Source organism: Colobus angolensis, unplaced genomic scaffold (assembly GCF_000951035.1).
Source record: "Colobus angolensis palliatus isolate OR3802 unplaced genomic scaffold, Cang.pa_1.0 Scaffold98, whole genome shotgun sequence".
NCBI classification, from domain to species: domain Eukaryota; kingdom Metazoa; phylum Chordata; class Mammalia; order Primates; family Cercopithecidae; genus Colobus; species Colobus angolensis.
In genome coordinates, this window is record NW_012123820.1 from 3,621,142 (window position 1) to 3,634,553 (window position 13,412).

Sequence of the window (13,412 nt, forward strand, 5' to 3'; positions counted from 1 at the left end):
AGAGCATGTGAGAGAACTTCCTGGCAGGCCCTTCCATCACAAGCCTAGAAGCTCAGGAGGAAAAACTGGTTTCGTGGGCCAGGCTCAGGGTCCCTAGGGCTCTTTGCAGCCTCAGGACATGGCACCCTGTGTCTCAGATGGTCCAGCTTCAGCCATGGCTAGAAGTGGCCAAGGTACACCTAGGGCCATTGCTTTAGAGGGTGTGTGCCCTATAGATTGGTGGCTTTCATGTGGTGTTGGGCTTTTGGGTGTGCAGAAGGCAAGAGTTGAGGTTTGAAAGCCTCCATCTAGATTTCAGAGGATGCATGGAAATGCCTGGATGCCAGGCAGAAGTCTGCTGCAGCAGAAGAGCCCTCATGGAGAACTTTTACTAGGGCAGTGCAGAGGGGAAATGTGGTGTTGGAGCCCTAGCACAGTGTCCCCATGGGAAAGCTGTGAGAAAAGGGCCATTGTCCTCCAGACCCCAGAATGGTAAATCCACCAACACCTCACACTGTGTGCCTGGAAAAGCTGCAGGCACTCAATGCCAGCCACTGAAAGCAGCCATGAGGGCTGCACCCTGCAAAGCCAAAGACACAGAGTTGCCCAAGGCTTTGGGAGCCCACCCCTTGCATCAGTGTGCCCTCAATATGAGACATAGAGACAAAAGTGCTTATTTCAGAGCTTTAAACTTTAATGACTGCCCTGCTAATTTTCAGACTTTCATGGGGCCTACAGTGCCTTTGTTTTGACCAATGTCTCCCCTTTGGAGTGAGAACATTTATCCAATGCTGGTAAGCCCATTGTATACTGGAAGTAACTAACTCGTTTTTTATTTTACAGGCTCATAGGCAGAAGGGACTTGCCTTGTCTAAGATGAGACTTTAGACTTGGACTTTTGAGTTAATGCTGGAATCAGTTAAGACTTTAGGGGACTGTTGGGAAGGCATGATTGCATTTTGAAATTTGAGAAAGACATAAAAGTTTGGAAGTGCAGGGGCACTATAATATGGTCTGGCTCCATTTCCCCACCCAAATCTCATCTTGAATTGTATTCCCCATGTCTCAAGGGAAGGGCCTGGTGGGAGGTAATTGAATCAGGGTGGTTGATGGACTTTCCCCTTGCTGTTCTCATGATGGAGAATGAGTTCTCAGGAGGCATGGTTGTTTGAAAGTGTGTACACTTCCCTTTTTGCTCTTTCTCTCCTGCTCCACCATGGGAAGATACACTTTGCTTCCCCTTTGCCTTCCTCCATGACTGTAAGTTTCCCCAGTCATGTGGAACTGTGAGTCAATTAAACCTCTTTTCATAAGTTACCCAGTCTCTGGTAGTTCCTTATAGCACTGTGAGAATGATGAATACACCCACATTTTTTGGAGGTTTTGTTCCTTCCTTTTTATTATTTTTTCTTCGTTTTTGTCTGACTGTCTTATTTGAGAGATTCTTTCGTCAACTTGGCTTATTCTGCTGTTAATACTTGTGATTCCACTGTGAAATTCTTGCATTGTGTTATTCAGCTCTGTTAGACCTGTTAGCTTCTATTTTATACAAACTATTTAGTCCCTCTGCCATTCTTAATAAAACTAGAAAAGGCTATTTTAAAATTCATATGGTACCCAAAAATAGCTTGAATAGCTAACAATGCAATCCTAACCAAAAAGAATAAAGCTGGAGGGATCACATTACTTGACTTCAAACTATATTACATGTCTATAGTAACCAAAACAAGATGGTACTGGTACAAAAACAGGTACATAGAACAGTGGAACAGAATAGAGAGCCCAGAAATAAGGCTACACACCTACAACTATATGATCTTTGACAAAGCTGGCAAAAACAAGCAATGGGAGAATGAATCCTTATTTAATAAATTGTACTGGGATAACTGGCTAGCCATATGCAGAAGATTAAAGCTGGACCTTCCTTATACCTTATGAAAATTAACTTAAGATGGGCTAAAGATTTAAATGTGAAACTCAAAACTATAAAAACCCTGGAAGACAACCTAGGCAAGACCATCCTGCACATAGATATGGGCAAAGATTTTATGAAAAAGATACCAGAAACAATCACAAAAAAGCTAAAATTGACAATTGGGATGTAATTAAACTTAAGAGCTTCTGCACAGCAAAAAGAAACTACCAACAGGGTAAACAGACAACCTACACAAAAGAAGAAATATTTTGCAAACTATGCATCTGACAAAGGCCTGATATATAGCACCTATAAGAAACTTAAACCAATGTAGAAGAGAAAAACAATACCATTGAAATGTGGACAAAAAACATAAACGGACACTTTTTAACAGTAGACATATATGCAGCCAACAAGCACATGAAAAAAAAGCTCAATATCAGTGGTTACTAGAGAAATGCAAATCAAATCCACGATGACGTACCATCTCACACTTGTCAGATGGCTATTACTAAAAAGTCAAAAAATAACTGATGCTGGAGATGTTGTGGAGAAAAGGGAACACTTACACACTTTTGGCTGGAGTGTAGATTAGTTCAACCATTGTGGAAAGCATTGTGGCGATTTCTCAAAGAGCTGAAAGCAGAACTACTATTTGACCCAGGAATCCCATTACTGGATATATGCCCAGAGGAATATAAATCATTCTACTATGAAGACACATGCATGTGAATGTTCATTGCAGTCCTATTCACAATAGCAAATATATGGAAACAATCTAAAAGCCCATGAATAACAGATTGGATGAAGAAAATGTGGTACATATACACCAGGGAACACTATGCATCCATTAAAAATTGAGATCATATTTTTTTGTGGAAACACGGATGGAGCTGGAAACCACTATACTTAGCAAACTAATGCAAGAATAGAAAACCAAATACTGCATGTTCTCATTTATAAGTGGAAGTGGAAGCTGATTGATGAGAACTTACTGTGTTAGACCTTTTTTGTCCTATTGATAAAGACAAACCCGAGACTGGGCAATTTACAAAAGAAAGTCTCTAGAAAGTTCCAAACATTCCCACATTTTCCTATCTTCTGAGCCCTCCAAACTGTTCCAACTCCCACCTGTTACCAAGTTCCAAAGTCATTTCCACATTTCTGGGTCTCTTTTTAGCAGTGCCCCACTCTACTGGTACCAATTTATTATATTAGTCCATTGCTGCAGATAAAGACATACCTGAGACTGGGCAATTTACTGAAGAAAGAGGTTTAATTGGACTTACAGTTCCACGTGGCTGGGGAAGCCTCATAATCATGGCAGAAGACAAGGAGAAGCAAATCATATCTTCCACGGATGGCATCAAGCAAAGAGAGAGCTTGTGCAGGAAAATTCCCCCTTAAACTAACCATCTGATCTCATGAGACTTACTATCACGAGAACAGCATGGGAAAGACCTGCCCCCATGATTCACTTACCTCCCACTGGGCCCCTCCCACAACATGTGGAAATTCAAGATAAGATTTGGGTGAGGACACAGCCAAACTGTATCACTTGTGAACACAAAGAAGAAAACAATAGACACTGGAGTCTATTTCAGAGTAGAGGGTGGGAAGAAGGAAATAAATATGAAAGAAAACTATCGCATGCTAAGCCTCACACCTGGGTGATGTAATCTGTACAACAAAGCCCTGTGACACAAATATATGTATGTAACAAACCTTCACATGTACCCCTGAAACTAAAATAAAAGTAAAAAATAAAACCCAAGAAACATACATTAAGCACTTAACATATTCCAGGCACTGGGCTAAGTATTTTTATGTAAGTTTAATGTTCACAGATTCCCCCTAAATTAGGTACTGTTGTTAATCCCTTTTAAATAAATGAGACAACTGAGACTAGAAAAAGATTCAAAACCATGCCTGAATATGAAGACAATGATCTTTACACATGTCTTGTTTTCTCATCCATGATGATGACTTTCACTCAATTTACACATACTTCCTACTACTGAATTGAATCCATGTACTCTGGATAAATTTCTCAACCATTCTCCATTGCAAATATTTCCCCTCAATGTAGCTCCTAGGTTTAATCTATAACTGCATGGAGGCAGTTTACCACATTGCATGTAAACCCATATACACACGTAGTCCTGTCCCTTGAACATGAACTTGGTAAGAAAGTATGACTAAATAAGAAAAAACAGTGTTTACTAATTTTCATGTTTTAGCACTTGCATTGCTGTAGCAACAAAAATAGAAAATGGTTTTTATTGCCACATTAATTAATTTCAATCTCTGCTTACCGAATGGATGACCTGCTTACTGAAAGGAAGATATCTCCTTAGCTGCAGTTGTAGCAGAATTTCCTTATAAGGAAAGAAATACAGACAATATTTGTCTGTCCCACTCTCCCTCTGAGAAAAAAGAATATATTTGCAGGTTGATTATACTTTTAATACAGAAAACTTGGCTTTAAAATTGGTCATGTTCTATAAATAATGGTATCCAAAAGCCATCTCTATGACAATTTAATCAAAAGTCCTCTAGAAATGGTCTTCCATAGGGAAATCTTTGGTAGAATGGTGAACGGAAAATAAGCGTTTTGGAATTATTTTATAAAGGCTGTAGTCTACAGATGTTTATCTAATTTGGCTTCATTTGTCCTTTTTATCAGAATTTTTCTTCTCATATGCATCTTTGTCAGATGACTTATGAAGGAGACAGTTAAAAATTTATTTTCTAAACGTTTGTCATGAATTTGTGTGCCTGCAGTAAATGAATTTATCAATTCTAGGTCCTACCTATCTCTTCATTAAGCAAAGTTGCCTACATTTCTTCAGTGGCCACTTTAGTATGACCAAAACTATGCTAGTTTGCTAATAATATATAATTGAATATGTTTAAGTAAACCTTTTGGAATTACCAAGATCAGAAGCTAGGCTGATCTTTACTATCATTTCTCTGGACCACAGAATTTCCAGTTTATGTAGAGTCAAATATCCTACAGAGACCTTTGTTAAAGTGGCTGATCAGAAGAAAGCAATTAAAAATACATTAGGTAATGATAATCCCATGTTGATCTCTAGTTAATCTCATCTCTTTAAATTCATATGAAACAAAATCACTCAACTAGTTTAAGTAAAGAAAAAATATAATTAAAATATGTATAAACACCCTGACAAGGGTCTTGTAGGGCAGATATTCTTTTAATACAGAATAACATCCCTATGTTCCTAGGGATTATATAGAATGTGTAAGTTTTCCAAAGATACACTTTTTAATGCATAAAGTATTTATAAAATAAAATAGTAATATTCCCAAAAATACATATAGAGAATTTCAATTTTTAAGGTATGTGGACTAAGGAAATAATCAGAGATTATATATCCCAGTTAAGTACATATTTATGTCTTCAATAGAGATCATGCTTTAGGAAGCTTAATTTTACAAATCCACTTACCTTTGTATCAATTTCACTTAAATGTCTTACAGATATGTCAAATTCATTATATTCAAAGTGACTTTTGAAATTTCTCTTACACATTTCTTCTTCAATAACATGTTTTAAAATAATTTTAACTTTTATTTTAGATTCAGAGAGTACATGTGCAGGTTTGTTATGTGGGTATATTGTGTGACACTCAGTATATGTGCAGATTGTATGTTACAGGTATCAGTGATCCCATCACCCATGTAGTGACCACGGTGCCCAATAGGCAATTTTTCAGCCCTCACTCCTTGCCTGTCTCCCCACTTTTATTGTGGCTATTTTTATGTCAGTGACTACCCGTATTAGTATATTCCCATGATGTTAATAAAGACACACCCAGACTGGGTAATTTACAAAGGAAAGAGGTCTAATTGACTCACAGTTCAGCATGGCTGGGGAAGCCTCAGGAAACTTGCAATTATGGTGAAAGGAGAAACAAACATATCTTTCTTCATATGGCCGCAGGAGAGAGAAGGAGAGCCAAGGGAAGTGGGAAGCCCCTTATAAAATCATCACATCACTATCATGACACCAGTATGGGGGAAATCACCCGCAGGATTTAAATTATTTTTAGCTGGTCGTGCCCTTGACATGTGGGGATTATCACAATTCAAGATAAGATTTTGAGTGGAAATACAGACAAACTGTATCAGTACCCAATGTTTAGCTTCCACTTATAAAAGAGAACATGTGGCATTTGGTTTTCTGTTCTGGGGTTAATTTGCTTAGGATAATCGCCTCCAGATGCATCCATGTTGCTGCAAAGAACATGATCTCATCTTTTTTATAGCTGTGTAGTATTCCATGGTGCATACGTAGCAGATTCTTTATCCAATGTACTGTGGATGGGCACCTCAGTTGACTCCATGTCCTTGCTATTGTGAATGGTGCTGCAGTGAACATATGAACTGCATGTGTCTTTTTGGTAAAACAATTCATTTGTTTTCTTTTTGGTATATATTCATTAATGGAATTGTTGCATTGAATGGTAGTTCTGTTTCACATTTTTTGAGAAATCTCCAAACTGCTTTCCATAGTGACTGAACCAATTTACATTCCCACCAACAGTGTATAAGAGTTCCCTTTTCTTTACAGCCTTGCCAGCATCTGTTACTTTTTAACTTTTTAATAATAGCCATCTGACTGGTGTGAGATAATATCTCATTGTGGTTTTGATTTGCATCTCTCTGATGATTTGTGACACTGAACATTGTTTCATATGTTTGTTGGCCACTTGTATGGCCAACATACAAGTTTTCTTTTCATAAGTGCCTGTTCATCTTTTGCTGACTTTCTAATGGGGTTATTTATTTTTGTTTGTTGAGTTATTTACGTTACTTATAGATCCTGGATATTAGACCTTTGTTGGATGTGTAGTTTGTAAATATTATTTCCCATTCTGTAGTTGGTCCGTTTACTCTGTTGGTAGTTTATTTTGCTGTGCTGGAACTCTTTAGTTTAATTAGATTTTCTTGTCCATATTTGTTTTGTTGCAATTGCTTTTGAGGACGTAGCCATAAAGCAAAGGCTAAGACTGTAAAAAATGGTATTTCCTAGGTTTTTCTGCTAGGATTTTTATCGTCTGAGATCTTGCATTTAAATCTTTAAACGATTTTGAGTTGGTTTTTGTGTGTAGTGAGATGGGGTCCAGTTTCTTTCTTCTGTGTATAGCTAGTCAGTTATTCTAGCACCATTTATTGAATAAGGAGTTCTTTCCCCATTACTTATTCTTGTCATCTTTGTCAAAGATCAGATAGTTTCAGATGTGCAGCCTTATTTCAGGGTTCTTTATTCTGCTCCATTGGTCTATGTGTCTGTTCTTGTACCAGTACCATGCTGTTTTGGTTACTGTAGCCTTGTAGTATGGTTCGAAGTTGAGTAATGTCATGCTTCTGACTTTGTTCTTTTTGCTTAGGCTCCTTTTCAGTACCACATAAATTTTGAAATACTGTTTTCTAATTCTGCAAAACATTTGCATTGGTAGCATTGCATCTGTAGATTGCTTTGGACCATATGGTCATTTAAACCATATTAATTCTTCCAGTCCATGAGCATAAAATGTTTTTCCATTTGTTTGTGTCACCTGTTTTCTTAAGAAGTATTTTGTCGTTTTTCTTGTAGAGATCTTTCACCTCATTGGCTAGCTGTATTTCTAGGTAGAGTGTGTGTGTGTGTGTGTGTGTGTGTGTGTGTGTGTCTATTTTAAATGGGATTGCATTTTTTTTTTATTTGGCATTGAACTTGAACATTATTGGTGTATACAAATTCTGCTGATTTTTGTAGCTTACTGCTAGGCACTCCATTTTTTCACATTCTCAGGATAGAAAACTGGAAACCTTCTTTTCACATCTCTTATCGTTATTCCCTTACATCTGACCCATTTACTATAATTTTTGCCTGCAAATTATAAGAATACTGTTTATTTACTTCCATTTCCACTGCTATACCACAGAGTAAACCAGCATTCTTTCTCACCTTGGTTACTCAAAGAGTCTTCAAACTGATCACCTGGAATCTAATATAGTCCTCCTCTAAGTTATTTTCCCCTTACAAGCCAGAGTAATCTTTTACAATTTAGACTGTACCTTGCTATTTAAGTCCTTTAATGGTATCCCTTAGCATTTAATGTAGGATAAAAAATTTTAAGAGGCTCATACGACCCTACAGGAAGAGGTATTTGCTGGCCTCTCCAACCTCATCTGATTCCAGTCTCTACTACTACCTCTTATAAAATTTTAGCCATATTCGTTATCTTTCGGTTACTAAAAAGTTGTCTGCTACTCTAGAGACTTTGTACTTGCTGTATTAGCTCCTTGGGATTCTTTCTCCTCTCCCTTTTCCTATTAATTTGTTTCCTTTAATATATTCTCATTAATGAATTTTTATTTGTAAAATTTAAATGTTTTGTAAATAGTTTAGAATTTTTTAAGCAGGATTTCTTATTGTCTGAGAGTGTCTAATTTTTTCAGCTTTATGAAAGTTTAACTGAGATATAACTGTGAAAACTAAATGGTGTTCAATGTAACTATGTGTGGTTTATCATTTCTCAATTATACTTTCATAAGCTGAAAAATTAGTGCATGTAAAATAACAAGATCCTATAATGAGCATATCCCTTACTTCCAAAAATCTTCTTGTGTCTCTCTTTAATCCCTCCTTCTTTTTCCCTTGCTCTCATCATTCCTGTCCCTATGCCACCAATGACATGACCTCTGTAATTATAAATTAGTTTAAATGTTTATTAATTTTCTACACGTACTCTTAGAAATATGCTTTCTGGGGAGGTTGGTTCTGGCTTCTATTTCTCAGCATAATTATTATATCCATGTCGCTGCAGGTATCAAGAGATCATTTCTATCTATTTCTGTGTAACATCCCATTGTATGGCTACACCAAAATTTGCTTATTTATGTACATATTAATAGACATATGGATTGTTTCCAGTTTTGGGCTACTATAAGTTACATACCTACAAACATTTATTTACAAGTCTTTAAATAGACATGTGCTTTCATTTCTTTTGGTGAAATATAGAGTGTTGAATAGTTGAACTCTATGGTGTGTGTATGCTTATTGTTTTAAGAAAATGCCAAACTTTTTCAGTGATACCATTTTACATTTCTACCACAGTGTATAAGTGTTCTAATTCCTCTGCATCCTTTCCAAAACTTGGTATAGTCAATCTTTTAAATTTTGAATTTAGAGTGCAGTGGCATCTTATTGTAGTTTTAATTTGGTCTTTCTAACGACTAATAGCAGTAATCATCATTTCATTTGCGTATTTGACATCTGTATGTCTCCTTATTGAAATAGCGGTTCAAATATTTTAAAAATTTAGTCTATTCTCTCATTATTGTGTTATAAGAGTGTTGTGTATATCATAAATATTCTGAATGCAAGTGCTTTGTCAATTATATAGTTTGCAAAAATTATCTTCTTATCTGTAGTTTGCTGTCTCATTTTTGTAAACAGTCTCTTTTCAATAGCAAAAGTTTTAACTGGAATGAAATTCAACTTAAAGATTTTTTGTTTTCAGTTTGAAATTGTTCTGTCTTATTTAAAAAATGTTTGCCAAATCTAAAGTCACTAAATTTTCTTTATGCTTTCTTCTAGACACTTTATAATTATAGCTCATACAGTTAAGTATAAAATATATTTCAAAATATTTTTGTATATGGTATGAAATCGAGGATGATGCTAATTTTTTTTCACAAGGTTTTGTAATTTTCAGCACACTCATTGAAAAAAATTTCTCCACTGGATTGTCCAGAATCTATGTCAAAAACTCATCATATATATGTGGGGTGGTTTTTAGACTCTTTGTTTGTTTTATTTGTCTATGTTTGTCAATGTTGCATGGTATATTTTTTTCGGTGAAGAAACCTGGCAGATACTGTTTTAATAAAGTAATCAAATTTAATATCGTAAGCAATCAGGTTAACCAATATTATATACCTCCTGATAGACTATACTGAAGGAACAAGATATCATTTAGTATTACTGTTCAAAACACAAAAGCTAAATACAATTATGAGGAAATATATCCAATGAAAACTGGGAGTAGCATTCTACAAGATAACTGGCCTAAATAGGTCAAGAATATCAAAGCCACAAAATACAAATACAGACTAAATAGCTGGTAAAGTTTAAAGAATTAAAGGCTAGGGAGAAATGAATAAAATATATAAACTTGAATGGAATCCTTTGGCAGAATTTCTTCTTTCGCTATAATTGACATTATTGGGAGAACTGGCAAAATTTGAATACAATCTAAATATTAAATAATTGTACTGTATCAATATTAACTTCTTCATTTTCATAATTATAATATGGTTACATAATTGAATGTCCTTTTGTTGGGAAACATGTACACACAACCACATTCATAGAAAGGCAGCAATAAGAAGACAAATATGGTTAAATAGTAACAACCGAGAAAACTGGGTGAAGGGTAAACCAGAGGTCTTTGCAGTATTTTTGCAACTTTTCTGTATATCTGAAGTTATTTCAATATAAAATTACAGAAAAATTTAATGATGTTAAATAACAGAGAACTGCAAAAAAGTATATATTATTTTTAAGTGAAAAAAGCAGGTCTTAAAACTATATATAATTATTATATATTTATTTAAAATGCCAGAAAGAAAAATACTAACAATATTTAGATACAAAGAATAGAATTGTGTGTGATTATAACTTTTGTTCTTTATACATTTTAATATTAAGTAAGTACTACAATAGATATGCATTATTTTTATCATCTGAAAAATGACCAACATATTTTATAAGTAATTACACACTTTAAGGCGAAATATCCATCTCTTGAAAGTTAACACGCATTGTATTCTTTTTTCCTCTTCTTCTGATAATTAACATGTACTTGACTTCCACTGAAGACTTTTTTAACTCTTAAAATAACCTTCTTCTGTGACTATAGACTTAGGAATTGCAGCTTTAATTCCTTATAACTGTAATTCTCTGAAAGCAAGAATGACTAATATTTAAGAGTAGAGGACTGTGAGTTAAACGGACTTGGTTCAAATTTATTTACTAGCTGTGTGATCCAAGACGAATTATCCTAATTATTCCGTTTCTTTATCTTTCAAATAGGGAAAATACTGGTAAGTATCTCATGATGCTTACAGGATGAATTGTACTCCTCTCAAAAAAAAGTATATGCTAAAATCCCAAGCCCAAATACCTTAGACTGTGACTATATTTGGAGACAGGTTTCTACACGGTGGTTTGGTTAAAATGAGATCATTAGCATGGGCCCTAATCCTGTATGTCTAGTGTCCTTATAAGAAGAAATTTAGACACCAAGGGAAGACAACATGAAGAGACAGAGGAAGACAGAAATTTACAAGCCAAGGAAAGAGACCTAGAACAGATCCTTCTCTCATGGCCCTCAAAGGGAATCAACCTTGCTGACACCCTGATTCTAACCTCCAGAACTGTGAGCAAATAAATTTTTGTTGTTTAATTCATCTGGTCTGTAATACTTTGTTATGGCAGCCCTTGCAAACTAATATAGGGCTATAGGGAGCATTAAATGAGACCACATGAGTAAAATCTTAGCAAGTGCTTGGTGCAAAAGAAACTCAATAAATTATTGTTCTTAAAATACAGAGGTTCTCATGATTAGCTACAGAATATTTCTGTATGGTAATACTAAAATAAAATAAAATTGCAAATTTCTCATTAATTCTTGAAACAAATCAGATGCTGCTACCTGAAAATCTCTCTTAAAATAATAATTATAATCATATATTAAAAGTGACTTTAGAGTTCATCTAGTCTGGATTTTCTTCTTTCATTTTTCTTCTTTCAGAATACAGAATTTATACAATTTTTGTCCAGGTTGAAAGCAATTCAGAGACGAAATTATGTTTGTAGTAGAGACTTCCAGAGTTTCATTCAAAAATTATTTTAAAACATAGTATGTTGCATATAGTTATGTTTGTTTCAGCTGATAAAACTGCTCTTTTGTTGAGCAAAAGGTTTCATTTTTTTTCTCTACATTTTCTTCAAAATAAATTTGTATTTTTCTATATTTGTATAAAATACATAAGTTAATTGCCCGAATGACTTGCATTACATTGGAAAAATTTCTCTTTTGAATAGGAAGATTATACCCAAGGAACATCTTTTGATTCTATGAAGCATTAGGATGCTTCCTTTACAGCAGGCATAGTTACATTTACTGCCATGGAGCCTGTCTGAATCCTGTTTTAAAAGCTGGGTCAAGCCAGATGGCCACATTAGAGTAGCACTGAAGTAAAGGTTCGTGAGTGCAGATAAACTCTGAGGCAACGTGATGCCATCCAACTGCGGGTAGGAGTGATATACTAAATTTGATTGAAAGACAAGCAAGGTCATATTTGGGAACAAACTACCGAGCACCAGATCTGAAAGCCAAGACTGAAAAACAAAATGAACAACTGGTCTGGAAGCTGGGTGAATTAAAAATAAAACAGAAAATTCTCCTAAAATAAATTGAGAAGTGAGAAAAATAGAAATAGAAAAATACATAGTGATAAAGATGAATAGATATAGTAACAAATATCTTAAGACATTATTCTAGGCAATGCCACGTCTGTGCATCACTCAGGAACAGGTGCTAAAATAGAAGCATGTAGGGTTGGAGGGAACCCTAATGTGTTCACTCTCCATATGGGATGCATAAGTGAAGTTCTGGTCAAACTATTGATCTCGTCTATTCTGTCATTACTTTGCTAGCCACTTCCAGCAATTTTGCTTATTCATATGATGACCAGTAAGAGCAAAGCAGAAAAATAATCAGAAATAGAAGAAAACAATTATTATTCAACATGTACGGTTGGTCCAGATCTGCTTTGCTTGGCCCGTCTCCTATTTCTAAGGTTGGGACAATTTGACCTTTAGTTGCATGATCAAGTCCACTCCAATATCAAGATTTAATACTGAACACAGATAGGAAAGGTCTAAGAAACTTAATAATCACTCAGTATTTTCAGGAATGTGTTTGCTCTAATGTCATATCAATAACTGAGTCTCTGCCTGATTTCTCTGGTTAAGTCTTTCCTAATACCCAAGTCTTAAATCAGGATTGTGCTTTTGACCCCCTAGTCCAGGCATCTCTCTTGATTACTAATACAGTACAGTGCCCCCAGGTTTGGAATCCTTTTGTCTTTGCCAGTCCTCCAGGAATGACAGCCTATGCCTAAAAGCCAGATATATGACTCAGTTCTGCTTTCTTCTGCTACCCGAGGCATCCTGGCTCTCTTGACTGTGCTCTGCTTGTCAGCCAGAGGCACGTAGCACATCAGTTGGTGTTCCCTCTTATGCTACATGGTGCCTTGAGTAACCTCTTACTCTGTGATATGCTGTCTACATTAGGAAGGCTGCTGTATAGGCCTTCCTAACATTATCTTAACAAGGCTAAGTGTCCCAACATTAGCTCTGTATGGCATCTTCTTCTGTGTCCCTAATTGGACTCTTGATGTTGTCCTCAGCCTCCCTAAAACTTTTGAAGTT